At 50.7% G+C, this 15144-nt stretch overlaps 1 long non-coding RNA gene across 1 annotated transcript; it reads right to left on the minus strand.

Moving 5' to 3' along the window:
* Positions 1-3345: 3345 nt before the first annotated feature.
* Positions 3346-11895, minus strand: LOC123381130. The gene is made up of 3 exons (XR_006587735.1): positions 10616-11895; positions 10262-10364; positions 3346-9589 (listed from the first exon to the last, which is right to left on the minus strand). It is a non-coding gene; the product is annotated as an uncharacterized LOC123381130 (long non-coding RNA).
* Between the last annotated feature and the right edge of the window lie 3249 nt (positions 11896-15144).

The following is a 15144-nucleotide window of genomic DNA, read 5'->3' on the forward strand; positions in this document are numbered from 1 at the left end:
ATGATGACGTGGGAACAGGGCTGTGAAAAATCTAAGGGTAGGAGGGAAAAAAGCCCCCCCCCCTTTTTTTTTAAAACAAACTGCTATAGATTTCAAAGCACTTAGAATTATTATTTTCCTTTCATATCCTTGGCTGCTTCTTGAATTCTGGGTTCTGTTCAAATGTTAGTTTTACTGGAATGCTTTATTGAGGCCAAATTAACATCCAAACTGGGATTAATGCTCACCTTTGTTCTGCAAACTCAGACTCCCAGATGTCACTTAGGTGTTGAGCACATTTTAACACTCAAGAACATTTCACACCACAAAAACACACCAATTTACCGAGAGGCGGGACCCTCAGACTCTTAAACCCTAATCCATACTGGCTGCAAGAAAGGGACTTCCCTCCGCCCTCCCCTCCCCTCCCTGCCCGGCTTGGGTATTCCTTGTGCTTGCCTTACACTGTGCATTAGGGAAATGCTGGAGGGCTGGACTCCTTCCTACAATACTCTAATTCCTCAAACAGTGTTGCCTTCTTTATGTTCAGCCCCAAGGCAGGAAGAGGGAGATAAATCTTGTTCCCTGTGGGTTGTCACATCGCCCGGCGTGCGGGGGCCTTCCACTCAAGGTCTCTGGGCACGGGAGTGCCAAGATTCAACATGGCTGGATACAGGGTTTGGTTTCGTCTTGGCAGAGGCACGGACTTTCTGCAGACAAATTAACATTGTATCATCTCATTTTGACACCGTAATGTCTTTTCCATACACCTGCTCTGACATTTTCCTGAAATCATTGCATCCCGATCAACTGGGTAGGGAATTAGTGTGGTTACACCAAACATCCTAAAGAGCGCAGGTTATTTTTCATATCTAAATATCTCATCCCCATAGGCCGCTTTGGAGAGATAAATCCGAAACCTAACACCCTGCAAATTTAAAAGTCTAAAATATGCATATTTGATTTTACAGTCTCTCTCCATTTTCTCCGTAGCTGCATTCAAACTTGGGTGAATGGATAACTTTTATAAAGTAAATCAAATCTAGAGAACTTTGATAGAAAAGGAAGTCTCCCATGTTTTGGCAGGTTCAGTTAAGAAATACTTCTGGATTAGGGCGCCTGGGCGGCTCAGTCGGTTAAGCGTCCGACTTCGACTCAGGTCATGATCTCGTGATCCGTGAGTTCGAGCCCTGCGTCAGGCTCTGTGCTGACAGCTTGGAGCCCGGAGTCTGCTTCCGATTCTGTGTCTCCCTCTCTCTCTGCTCCTCCCCTGTTCACGCTCTCTCTCTCTCAAAAATAAATAAACATTAAAAAAACTAATGAAAAAAAGAAATACTTCTGGATTGACATTCCTGAAATTTCAAATAATAATAGTCATTATTGATGTGATAACGTTAACGATAATATTGTTTTTGAAGTGTTTTCGCATACCTCCTACCATGTACGGCACAGCAAACTCCAGTATGATTAGCTTATTATTGGCTTAAATTTACAGGCAGAAAACCCAAACTCGGAGATGCTGCATGTGGTGTTTAAGGCACCAAATCTAATGAATGGGGAGAAGGGTATAAAACTTCAGGGTTTTTTTTTTTTTTTTACTTCCAACCATCATATCACAAAACACACTGTAGAGAACACAGTTCTTAGTGACTCCGCATGCTACTGTTTGTAATTTGTAACATGAATTTCTAAATCCTTGAGGCTTTGCTGTATTTTTTAATCTGCGTCATTTTGGTCCAAGAAACAGCTAACCTAAACCATCCATGTGTGGACCACGAGCAGTTAATGGAATGCTTAGGCCTCCACCGGGTAGCATTGTGTCACACGCTGTCGCTGTGGAATAGGACAGGGTGGCCTGGCTTTTCCAGAAAAGTCTCGAAAGACGGTGCCCCTGCGTGTGCTGCCCAGGAAGCCTCTCTGGTTTGCTGATGGAGAAAAACGTAGAGCAAGCATAACAAAATTGTTCTCACCAGGGTGAAATGGCGGAAATAGTTCAGTTCGCCAGGGCGAAAAGGCACGTTTCACAAATTTGAAGCAAGGGCCCTTCTGTCTAAAATGCCTAATTTCCCCTTTCTTCTCATCCACGGCCAACGCTTCAACTCATCCCACAAGATGCTAGCCAAATGCCGTTTGTTCTATTAGCTCCTCCAGATAAAACTAATAATTATTGACTTTTCAGGCATCCATTTCACCAAACACCTTAAACTATGACACATCATTCAGTTAGCTCGTTCCTGTGTTCATGCCAATTGCCTATCCTCGCCACTCCCAAAATTTAGCCTGTGAGATCCTACAGGGCAGGGACGGTATGTTACGATTTTCAAATCTCCAGTTATTAGCACATGAAAGCCTACTAAGTGAACAAATTTTACAGCAGCCTTCCAAAACAAAATATTACACGCACACACCGCACCCCCCCACCCCCCCACCACAAGAGATCTCCCTAGCTATATACCATGCAGGTAGAAAAATTGTTTAATCAATATATATTCAAATCAATTCAATAAATATTGATTTCTGCATCTGGTTTAGAAATGCAGTGTGATGCAGAGACCTACCATTTACCACCACCCTGTTCCTAGTAACAGGACCCCTTTTATGCAATTTAGAGACTGTGTAAAGATATTTACCTCTTGCAGACAAGTTAATATGAGAGCCTCTGCAATTTAGAGAGAAGAAACACTGCAAAGAAACCAGAAGTGAGAGGTAAATCCATTCTTCAAAGATCGTTCCACCCTCAGTTTCTTCCCCAGGCTCCAATAGTGGCATTTTCTGCAGTTTAAAGTATTAACACTCACAAGGAGAATGCGCATGGGAAATTTTACTTCACTTTGCCTGTAACCCCATATGGGTCTGTTTGTTCTACTGAGCTGTTAATTCCTCACACCTCCGATAATTTTAATGGGTGTAAACTTGATGGAATTAATGATATTTTTGTGGGGACTCTAAATGGTTCAGAGTTCCCAAAGTTGGCCATAAACAGCAAAGGGATAAAGATGAATTTAAGTGCTAGGCTTTTGTGAGTGGTGGATATTAAAAACAGTGTCTAAGTCACTGAGTATCGTGGGTCAGGCAACCTAATTCCAGTGAGATCATATGTGTCGGCGATGGGTTTGGGGTTTCGGAAAGCACCTAGGAATCTTGTGCAAAACCTGTGTTTTCAGGGGCGCCTGGGTGGCTCAGCCAGTTAAGTGTCCGACTTCAGCTCAGGTCATGATCTAGCGGTTTGTGAGTTCGAGCCCCGCGTTGGGTTCTGGGCTGACAGCTCGGAGCCTGGAGCCTGCTTTGGATTCTGTGTGTGTGTCTCTCTCTCTCCATTCCTCCTTTGCTCATGCTCTCTCTCTTTCTCTCTCTCTCTCTCTCAAAAATGAATGAACATTAAAAAATTAAAAAAAAAAAAAAAACATGACAGGAAGGTTGATCTTTAGCTGATGTCACACTTGCCCTGGTGACGTTATGTATCACGTTGCCAAAAACAGTCCTAGCTCAGGCCCAGTACACTCAAGGTCCAGGCATGGATGGGCTCTCCCAATCTCAAGCTCTACCTGTACTAGTAGAAGAAAAAAATGGGGTCCCTAACGTGTACTCAGCAAAGCATAATAACCCTGCATTGATGGCCCCACTCGTCAGCGAAGCCTCTTTTTGAGTGTGTTTCCCTCCCGCTGGAACCCTAAGGTTTGGTTTTACCAGAAGGAACCAACGAGAGAGCAAAAGTTTCAGCCTCATCTCCAACCCATGATCCACGCGCTTTGAGTGAGTTGTGAGCGCTTTGGCGTGCCCCCAGCCCCGGTGAGATAACAGAGCCAATTTCCAAGGGGTAAGAGCAGTGGTAGGCTAACAGCAGGCCACAGGCAACACATAAAACCTTGGCCTGGTTTCCAAGTCACCCACAGAGCAATGGCGTTAGGCCTTTGGCCTCTACTTGGGATCCACTGTCACATGTGTGAGCCATCGTTTAGGTTTTTAAAATTCCAAAGGGTTGGCAGAGGATGCCATTTGGCTTTTCAGCAGTGAGTGCCCCTGCACACGTGCCTATAAAACATTGAATGAGAATCACACGTGTGCAGAAAGACAACGTCGGGAGCTGAAAAGTAGCATATCCCACGGCGGACGTTCCCAGTGCGTTCTCGAACAAGGTGTTTCGTTAAGGGATCTCGGTTCCTCTGCACACGCCCCCAGCCACACGCAAACCCACCCTGTACCCCATGCACAGGCTAGGTTTCACTAGTCAGTATTTAATGAAAAACACCAGTAGGGGCGGGCTGAGTGTAGACGGTCTCCATCGCGCGATTGTGCCCGAGCACAGCAGGAATCACGTCTCCCCAGCACACACTGGCTTCCCTGTGTACAAACTTCCCTGCAGGCGTCTCTGGATGCTGCTTATCCATCCTCCCAGTCTATTTATTGGGAACTCAAAGCATCAAGTAGGTTCACTGGCAGATAGATATTGGTTTGGTGTCGATTTGTTTGTGCTCAGTTCCAGCGTTTATGTCTTAGGATCCCTCCCAGACCACGGCTCCCTCACGGGCGATGGCGCGGCCAGAAGATCACAGCTGACGTTTCCCCTTCTGTTCCACTCGGTGCATGAGCGGAAAACCATGGTGACCGGGGCCTCCTGAAGGCTGTTGGTGAGCAGGCCATTTAGAACAATGCCTTCCACAGTTGCGGTTCGTCTTGAAAACTCACAACACAAGGTCGCTGCACAAGAATAACTCCTTGGAATATTGGCACTTGTCTGTTATTCATACTTTTTATTGGTCATTGTGCAGCCAAAAGCCTCGTTGTGAAGGGATGAGAGAGGGTGAGAAAGAGAGAGAGAGAGAGAGAGAGAGAGAGAGAGAGAGAGAGAACGCCAGATTTGGGAAGCATCTGACACCCTAAATGTGGACAGGTTTGCAGGGAGATATCTTGAAACTATGCAAGGTAAACATGGTCTAAATCCCCTGCTTTGGGAAGATAAGTGCTCGGGGTTCTGTAAGCGAAATGCACACGGCTGAAATTTGATTGAAAACTTTGTGACACGAACACCGAAAATCACAACAAGGAGGCAGGCAGCTTTTAATCTTCTGTTGGATGACGATTCAAGATAGACTGATAGAGATGCCTGCTTCCTGATAAACTAGTCAATATTGCAGGTGGTAGATATTTGCAGGAAACAGACACGGGAAAGAGTGGGGGGTGGAGACCAAGGCATCTCTATGTTGTCACCTGCTCTCAGTTCTGTGCCAAGGAAGGTGAGACCTATAACTTGCTGTGTTCTGTTATCTTCCTATGGACCCAGAAACATCCAGGTCCTTCCAGGTCGACCATTCTAATCAAGTGCACATACATTTTTCGGCCATGTCGTTTGTCCATAACGGATGACACGTGTTAAGCGGTCTTTGAAAGAAATCCCTCTACCTCAAGAAAAGCCCAGTCGACAGGCAGGGAATTTCTAGTCTGAGCTTTAAATTCTTTTTTACTGCTTTAATGCACAGGCAGGAACATACACACAGACGCAAAAGAGCCAGAGAGATCACTGTTTTAACCAAAAGAATAGAACATCCACACCGGCAGTGAGCGAAGCAAGGTAAGAGTGAGCCTGGAGTTCCTCATCGTGAGCCCGTGTGCATGAGCGCGGGTGCACAAGCGTGCGTGTCACCAGTCTGTCATCTACACGCGTGTCCCCCCAGCTGCCGGTGGCACACTTCTTGCTGTGTGTATTTGAAGGGAATCTGAGGCGATATCTTTGAACGTGGTTGCCTTAAAGGATTTTATTTATTAAATAACTCACTAGGCTTTTCTTCTGGAAAAATTTCCAACGGGAACAGAACAAAAGCCAGGAGAGAAGAATGTTTATAGGAAGGAGGGGCTCTGAGCTATCTTTGCTCCAGATTCTTTATTAGGTGAAACTATGTCACAGCACCATTCCTGTTGGACACCGTTCATTTAATTTCCCTCTTTTGCAGATATTTTGTTTTCCCCTAAATGTCAGGGCTCTCTGAGGGGAAAAATATTTTGGGCTCTTTCTTGTAGGGCTTCTTGCGGTCTGCCTCCACCTGCTGGAAAGATCCGAGCATCTATGCTAAGTGAAGCTGCAGCACGGTGTACTTGAGAATGTCTATTTTCACGCCACGGAAGAAAATAGAAACTGCGAATACGGAGAATAGACCCTCGCCGGTAAACGTGTCGCAAATTAAATATTATGTGGCAGCCCACCCCGAAATCGTGTGATCAGGGTATTTTAAACATAGTTTGAATTGCAAATAACTCCATTTGGGGGGAACCAGAGTTTATGTTGATGTAAGTAATATAGAATCTTTATCAAAATACAGTGAATTAAATGTGAAATATAAATTGTGGCATTAAACTTCCGAACGTCAACAAATATTCCCATTTCCTGAGTGGCAATACATCATTTTTATCAGCAATTGGGAAAGAACCTGTGCAGCAGTCTACATGGGATGCTTCACACAACAGCACATTGTGATAGGTATCCGTGCGCTATGGCACGTATATAAATTCCGAGAATTCATATAATTTACCTGATAGATCAGGAGCCATTACAGTCTGCTGTGTAAATTCATATTTTGGCACTCTTTAAAAAGTGGATTATTATTGACCCAATAGACCATAACAGTTCCAAAGAAGCCATTACTGTCTGTTGTGTAAATCCTTCATGGTGTGTGTTTTATTGACCCTTAGGAGCAATCAGGGGTCTGTCTTGTCAGTCTAGCTGCCATGTATGTGTACCAAATGCATGTGCTAAAAATGCCTCAGAAATTGAAGCCGTGGTCAAATTACCCTTGTTCCTGCCCAAGAAGCCACCGCATGAAATTGGACACTTCCATTGCAGTTTCCCTCTCTACCTTCAGAATTCTATTTCCTTTTATTTATGAAGAGGTTGGACATTTGAAACGTGGATAAGAAAATGGCCACTTGCTTTAAAAATTCCAGAAAGAAAGAAAGAAAGAAAGAAAGAAAGAAAGAAAGAAAGAAAGGAAGGATGGATGGATGGATGGAGCAGATTTGTCTCTGCGTGGAAAGATGTCTCAGGGACTGTGTGGATTTACCAGCTTCCGGGAGGTTGGCACAGATGCAGAGCGGTTTCTCTAGTTTGAGCTTTGGGGGAAATCAAATGAGATCTTTCTTGAATTGTCCCACCTGCTTATTTCGTGTTTCTCCACCTGCCTGAGCCCTTCTCACATTTGAAACACAAATGGACACTGGGATATTTTGCCAGAGTAGCCTCTTAGTTATCTGCACATTTGATAAAAATAACATGAGATACTTTGAGGCCGCATAGGGTCCGGGCTCTCGGGTGTCGTCCGGGGCTGGTGATGGGTCTGAGTGAGGCCGTCCTCACACACGCACATAGACCGGCAGGTTTGAGACAACGATGAAGCTGTTCGTTATTCTGCCTCCTAATATCGCACAAACTTAGCAATTCTGCGTGGCTTCCCTATCACCAGAGATGGAATCTATTCTAGAAATCAGGCTCTGCCCAAACACACAGGCTGCTGTGACCCGCAGGAGATGGGGGCTCGGTGTCATCAGGTGTGCAGCCTTCTGGCTTGCAGCAAATGGTTGGTACATTTGTGAAGCTAGGGAGAAAGTGCTTTTGGAATGAGAGTTTCAAAACATACGGTCAGCAAAACCTAGCTACTAGAGAGGCCAGTGATCCTTCAAGTTAGAGAAGAAAAAAAAAAAAAGAATAGGGAAAGTGAAATTAGCACCATAAAACTTTCGTCTTTGCCCTGGGAAGTAGTAAACACACACCTTTGTACACTGTGTTGTTTCACTCTATAATTGTGGCAACTGTTAGTTAGGGGTTAATGTGCCTGATGGAAGGCACAGCAAGAAAGGAGCTTCAAGGAGTGGGCTTTTTAGTTTATATCCAGTCAGATAAACGGACAGACAGGTAAGAAGTGCAAATTCCTAGGGAATCTCCAGTGGGACTCTGTCGGGAAAAGTCCATCTCTTTCCACGTCGCAAGCATCTGACCACCACCGCAGAACATCGCGTGTGCGCGCAAGAGGACGTGGCAAAACTTGGCTTCCCGGCGCCGTGCGAGAAAGCAGGAGAAAACTTCAAAGAGCCACGCGTGACGGATCTCCACGGGTCATCTGCCTCCCTCTGCGGAGAATTCATCTGCGATCATCCCAGAGAGCTGGCTCCGCACCCTGAGGTCTCCAGCGGCTCCCGGGAGAAGATGGCCGTGTCACACGGGCAGTGATACAGCTTGGCGGCCACCGCGGAGCAGAATGTATACGATTATGCGTCTCGTGAGGGAATCCCACCCCTTCCTGGTGCCCACCAGCGTCCGGCCACGGCTGGCGGCTCGGGCAGGAGGGGGTTAACGCACGCAGCGCCCGGCAGATCAGCTGGGAACCCTCTCCGGCCTCCCCTCCGCCTCTGCTGCATTAACCCTCTGAAATGATCCAGAGACCCGGGACAGAGGAGGGCCAGCCCCGCCGCATCTCTGATTCATTTATTCAGGAAACACACACACACACACACACACACACACACACACACACACACACGGCTCATTTCGCCTCATGATCCCTCTGCCTCTTGCCCTGATTTGAATAGGAAGTTCTATCTGCAGGCACAGTGCTTGCTAACAGGGCTATTTTCGTGGTCCGGTCTGCCAAGCGGCCGCCTGTTGAAAAAAAAAAATATTTGCACGCACACACCCACCCCCTGAGTGTGGAAACCTCTCGTGCTGAGGCTGCTGCTTCTTCCCAAGGGGATCCCTGTAAGAGCAAACCAACCCCCACCGCTCCAGCTGAGGTGGCCGGCTGGCCGGGCAGGTTGAGGTCACAGAGGGGCCGGAGCAGAAATTCTCAGTGCAGCTGCCTGCCCGGCACCCATCACAAGCATAAACGTGGGCCCGCAGAAGCCGCTCCCGACCGGCGTCCAGGTTCAAGAGGGACACTTGCTCGCCTGTTTACAACACAACACAGAACCCCACTGCTGTTTCGCTTCGAAAGAAGGGGGTGGAAACTGGAAGTCCGGTACTTGAAATAACTCCATAAGAATTAATATTCTTAAGGCCCCCACCTTCTTTCCTGATGTTTACTCGAGTTGTGGTCTAGCCCGCATGTAAGGAAATCGAACCCTCGGTCACCAACAAGCATCTGAGTGTTTGGCAAAGTGACCACGTGGGTTCTTTCCCCGACAGCAGAATAAAAGAGTCACAGACCCAGAGGAAGCACGGGGCAGGGGGGATGCTGAAGGCGGTTCCCCATGACCCACCCGGGGAGGGGGTTCTGTGCCCAAGGTGCTCTCCACAGCCTGTGCCCCCTTGAGGGTGTCGCAAATGCGTCTGCACGGCCCCTAAGTCATGTTTCTAACATCCCGCTAATGACAGGGGCAGCAATGTGCATAATGCGAAGTTCATGCCGACGCCCCTCAGCAGAGTACCTTCTGGGCTACCCTGGGGCCCATCCCAGTTTCTGACCATGAGGACATCCATCCGAAGCACGCCCTCAACTTTGACCTCAGCTTGTAGAAGTCGGAGCGCCCACCTCCTTCCCACCAGTTCTGCTCAGATCCCACGATTTTTTCTCAATTTTATGAGTCGTTGTATTTCAGGCACGAAGGGGCAATTTGAGAGCCAGGGAAACTGAAACCGGAACGGAGAAATGCATGTGAGCAGCCCCTCCCGTGGCACAGCACCCGCCCCGACCCAGCAGGACAGGCAGGGCGCCCCAGAGCCCGCCGAAAGCAAGGCTGACATGATCTTCTTCTCGGGGCCTACGTTCCAGGCGAGGGTAGAGGGGGGCTTGTGAACCACAGCTGCAGACGGCCAGGACGCCTGTTTAAAAGAAATTTAAGGGGCGTCTGGGTGGTTCAGTTGGTTAAGCGTCCAGCTCGTGGTTTCGGCTCAGGTCATGATCTCACAGTTCGTGAGTTCGAGCCCCGCGTCAGGCTCTGTGCTGACGGTGCGGAGCCTGCTTGGGATTCTCTCTCCCTCTCTCTGCCCCTCCCCTGCTCACACTCTCTCTCTCAATCTCAAAATAAATAAATAAACTTTAAAAAAAATTTTAAGGAATTTAAAAAGCAGGAACACATTGGAGATCTTAGAATAAAGAATCTGGATTTTCCTCCTGTGCTCACATCTAGAAGTCTATTAAGGGCTGTCACGGCCTGCTGAGGGGCTAGTCCCTGCGGAAAGCCGGGAGAGTTCTAAAAAAGCAAAAGCAAAAGCAAGCGTCTTCCTTCCTGCCCTCTGTTGTGCCCATTTGGGATGAAGCCTCCCAGGCAGACAGGTGGCCGGAACGGCCCGCTCTCCAACCTGATGGGGAACGATGTCTTCACGGGTCACCATCGGGGCGCATCCCTGGTCAGGAGGACAGAAAACCAGCCCTGTTTCTGCAATTCTGGGCATTCCGTAGGGGCTGGTTGGAGCAAGGGGAGAGGCACAGAGCGTCATAAGGTGGGAGAAGGCACTCCCACATGTATACCCCACACCTGCCACAGCTCGGATCCAGAAAACTCTAGAAGCCCCCTGTGAACACTGACCCCACAGACAGGGGCGGAGCGGGATCTCCAAGGGCCTGGTCCCTCTTGAGCAAGTGGGAGTGGGGACAGGAACCTCAGTGCCCACAAACAGGGAGCCACAAGGGAGCTCATCTGTGGTCTCACTTACCTGTACACCCTTAACACTCTGGTTGGTGTTCCTCGTGTTAGATCTGAAAGGAAGGGATCAAGTCGCAGGCATCCTGCTGGAATAAAAAAGGGGGCAGGGGAACTCTTAAAACTACTTGCCCCAGGCTGAACAAAGGGTCTCCAGCCATCCTGAGGCCCACGGAGTTCAAGGACCCCGAGAAGCAGAGACAACCTAAGAGGCTCTGTGGAGGTGGGGGTCTCGGGCACAGCACCCCCCCCCCCTGCCCCGGGAGCCTGGGAAGCCGCCTGTGTGCAGGCACGGGTTGGCAGAGGACTGTCTGTTTCTCCACGATGGGCAACACCATGCGAGACCCATTACGTAATGACACAGGCATTATAGATTGAAAAACCGTCTTGTTAGATGATGTAAATAAACATTTCTGGAGAACAAGCCGGCGTCCAGGAAACGCCGGGAGAGGAGGACTTCTCTGGCTGGCTCTGAGCTCTCCCCTCTCGTGAGGTGCGGACCATACGGCCTGGTCCTGGGGAAGGAGGACAAGGACAGGGAACAAGAGGAAGGGGGGGCCCGTCCTCCCCGACGCTGCCAGACCCACCCCGACCAGCCCCGGGGCCGGCACAGAAGTCGGCCAGACTCAGGGGCAAATGCCAGCGATTCCTCCGCGGTCGCATCTGAAACGTTCAAAACACTCTAATTATCCAGGTTATCGCCTCCTCAAATGAAGATCCCCGACAAGCCCCGCTCCCCGTACGCGCTGTCTCGTCTGCACCATTTACTGCGTCTCTGCTCCTATTCTGTGTGGCTTCTCCCGCTTTTAACCTGAATCCCTAACCTATTTTAAACATGCCATTTCCCCCACATGAAGAGAAGGGATCCTTTCTTCTGCCCCGTCCTCTCCCCCTGCACTTGAACTTGCTGTGCGCGCCTCCTCCGGCCCCCCGCGGCGCGCGATTGTCTCGGGGAGAATGGGAGGGCTCCCAGCCTTTGTGGAGGGGGAGGGCGAAGACAGACATTATTATGATTTCCAATTCCGAGCTCTCCTCTTTTCTTCCTTGCCTTTTATTTTTTTCCCCCGGATCTAACAGCTGTTTCCCATCACAACTGGTGTTTGAAAGGCATCGCAAAAATGAGTGTATCGGTGCACAATTAACGCACTCGCCGTCCATGCCTGGTTTCATCAGGACGGCCCTGATTTATGATCGTTTGTCCCAGTGGCCCGGTCCGCGGGGAGGGGACCCTTTGGGGTGCTGGCCATGGAATGCCTGCCCTCCCCAGATGCGCCAGGGGGCCAGGGCTCCGTCCCCCGGGGGACCCCCCACCCCTGCGGGCCCCAGACACAAGCAGCCCAGGGTCCCGCCCTCCTCCGCCAGCCACCGCCCCCACCGCCGGCTCCGTAAGGTCAAAGATACTTCCAAGCTTCACATTAGTTCAGCCATGAAAGCACTAAGCTTTGGTGAGGAGGCTGCTGTCAATGATGCCAAATTATGTGTGTCCAGTTTCTGTGATGTGATCTACTACTGTTCATTAGGGACTGAGCTGAGACCAGCGACTCATTTTTCTTAGGGCCGCGAGCTGGTCTGCAGGGAGGCCCAGCGCGGAGAGGCCGATCGGCCCTTTGCTCACTCAGCAGCTTTGCTCTTTGGATTTTTTTTTTTTTTTGAATGAAAAATTTTCATGCAAAATAGCAGAACCAGGCCTTCCGCGCAGGAGTGAGTGGATCAGATCTTGCACAAATCAAGCGCCCGGGTCTAGAGGAAGCAGGAACAAGTTTGAAGCATCTGCAAAACCTGCGTGCCGGCAGGCAGAGAGAGGCTCTTCTGCTTCCAGCCCGGTGGCTGGGCCACAGGACACACGTAGAAGTGAGGAAGGGGGTGTGGGTCACTGAGGGATTTCGGGCCCACGTGGGGTACGGGCCGTGCAGGCCACACGCACATCAGGGCCTCTTGCCGGTTAGCAGGCGGAAGAGCCAAGCGCCCCGCTGGAAGCACCTCTTTCTAAGCCCTCGGGACGAAGGAAACTCAAGAAAACCAGGGGACTGTCGTGGGGTGAAGGCTGAGGGCTGACGGGCGTCGGGTCCAGTCCATCTCCCCCAGCAGCCGATCCTGTCTCGGCGGCCGCCGATGGCCCACAGCCGAGACACCAAACTGTCAGGGCAGAGAAGGGGGTGGGCGTCCCGGAGGAGACGGCGCGGGTGCAGGCCCATCCGCAGGGGTTCAGTAAGCCCCCTCCTCCACCCCTTTCCCTAACAGGAGTTCCCCCTCCGTCTTCCACTTCCAGGGAGGATTGACGAAGTACACAAGGCTGTGGAGCGGGCGGGGACTGGGACAAACAGGGCTTTGGCGGGGGTGGGGGCGGGACATCAGGAAACCAGTAGCCTCCAGAAACCCTTCCCATCACACCATGCGCACACCTGCTCCGAACACAGAGGTGGAAACCGACATCCGTGCCTCGGGCCCCATGTCCCCGAAACAGCCGTTTCACCCAAGCCCAAGGAAGCTTCCTGCTATGTTACAGATGGAAAGCACGTGCCCTCGGGCAGCCGTGGAGGCAGCTGCCAGGGTCGTGGGCAGGCCCCGGTGCCACAGGGACCCCCTGCCGGAGCTCTGCAGCCCCAGACGCCCAGGAGGCAAAATCCTCAGTCACCGGCACTAATCAGAATCTGTTTCCAATTAGTCGGAAAAGGGGGGAAGAGCCGAAAAGCCCATCCTCAAGGTGCGAAACGGTGCTCTCTGGTCTCGTAGACGCGTGCGGCTGGTGAGCCCGTGTTTCTGGAGAAACCGTACGAGAAGCCGGCAGAGGCCTCGGTCCCCTTTTTGTTCTGGGTTTCTGTTTGTTGCGGGTTTTCTTTTTCCGAGAGACGCCGGCCACCGGGGACGCCGTTCCTGGTCCGGCAGGAGGGACAGTGGGCGGAAGGACCCCATGCGGGCCTCACCTCACAAAAATGACCCACGGAGGAAGGGACCAAGACCGCCTTCCATCGCCCAGGGAGGTGGGCGCAGTGGCGTTACTGGGCCTCGCCTCTGACATTTCCGTGCGTGTGTCTCCTTCCGGGCCGGGTTTGGTGGGGCCCGAGCCGCACACTCACGGAGTCAGACAGGAGGAAACGAAAGAGGCAAGTGACAGTCCATCCATCTCACTCGGCATGTTTATACGTCCTTTACCCAGAAACAGAAAAAAACCTGTTTACAGAACGGAGTGTCAGGAACATTGTGCTAAAGAACACTTATCTGGGAGACTTTGATCTCCCTCCGAAGCTCCATTAGGGAGACCGAGGGGTGATAGCTGTGCCGTGGGGGGATGGGAAGGGAGTTTTCCAAGAAGAGAAACTGCTCCCACTTCCTCCCCGTTGCATTTAAAGCACGGATCCCGTGAAACCCCGTGGAGGAAGCTGGCCCGGGGGCCGCAGTCAGGCAGGGCCACCACCCAGGCACCCGGTGGCCGGGAAATGGGAAGATGTGGCCTGCGGCCAGCCCACTCCCAGGCGGGCGCACAGGTCTGGGCACGGGGGACGTGGGCCTGGTGTGGAAGCACCGGGGCCACAGCGGGCCAGGAGGGCCCCTCACGAGCGTCTTGCCGTGAGGCTCCCGGGTGCTGGCTACTTCCCCAGCCTAACGGAACCCACACAAAAAGCAAGAGGAAAGGCGGGCAGGGAGAGGGAGAGACCACACCCATATTATTAGGATTTCCCTACATGGTTGCATGCTGTATTTTTATCGATAAAGGAAATCTACTCTGCACTGCAGACGTCCAGGCTGGAAGGGTTCGGGCAAGGACGTTAAGGAACTGGGGGGAGTAATAATCTTTGTGAAGGGTTTGTGGCCAGTTCAGGTGGTGTCCCGGCCTCAGAGAAGAGCTGCACAGCCCCTCGCTAAGTCCTTCTCCCCAACACCACGCAAGGCACTCACTTGCAACATCGTCTTCACCTAAAAGTGGCTTCGGAGGACCCAGAATTCACTGAGATCTAACTTCTTCAAATGTTGACTATGTTGCCGCTAAGGCATGCTTGATTTTGGTCTCTGTGAAAATGGCTCCACTGTGAAATGTCTTTCTTAGATTCTTGTTCATCAGCCTACTTCACTGAGCATCCAAACGTCTCATGAAACCTCCATCCTCCTTGGGAAGGCCCAGCACGCTGGGCAAGAGCAGAGTCCCAGTGTGCATCCCAGGTTGTAACTGAAAAATGTTTACGGTGAGAACCTGTTATAGGTCAAAGTGGGCTAACCCCCAAAAATACAGGGCACCATCCCTGTCCATAAAACAAAGCAAAAGATGGGGGCACTTGGGGGGCTCAGTCAGTTAAGCGTCTGACTGTTGATTTTGGCTCAGGTCATGATCTCGAGGTTGGTGAGTTCAATCCCTACATTAGGCTCTGCACTGAGCCTGCTTGAGATTCTCTCTCTCTCCCTCTCTCTCTCTGCCCCTCTCCCCTGCTCACACTCTCTCTCTCTCTCCCTCTCTCTCTCAAAATACACACACACACACATACACACACACACACACACGAAGCAAAAGACCGTTCTCAATAGAGAAACCAAACAACCATCTAATTG

The sequence above is a fragment of the Felis catus genome, chromosome D3 (assembly GCF_018350175.1).
Source record: "Felis catus isolate Fca126 chromosome D3, F.catus_Fca126_mat1.0, whole genome shotgun sequence".
In the NCBI taxonomy this organism is placed as follows: Eukaryota; Metazoa; Chordata; class Mammalia; order Carnivora; family Felidae; genus Felis; species Felis catus.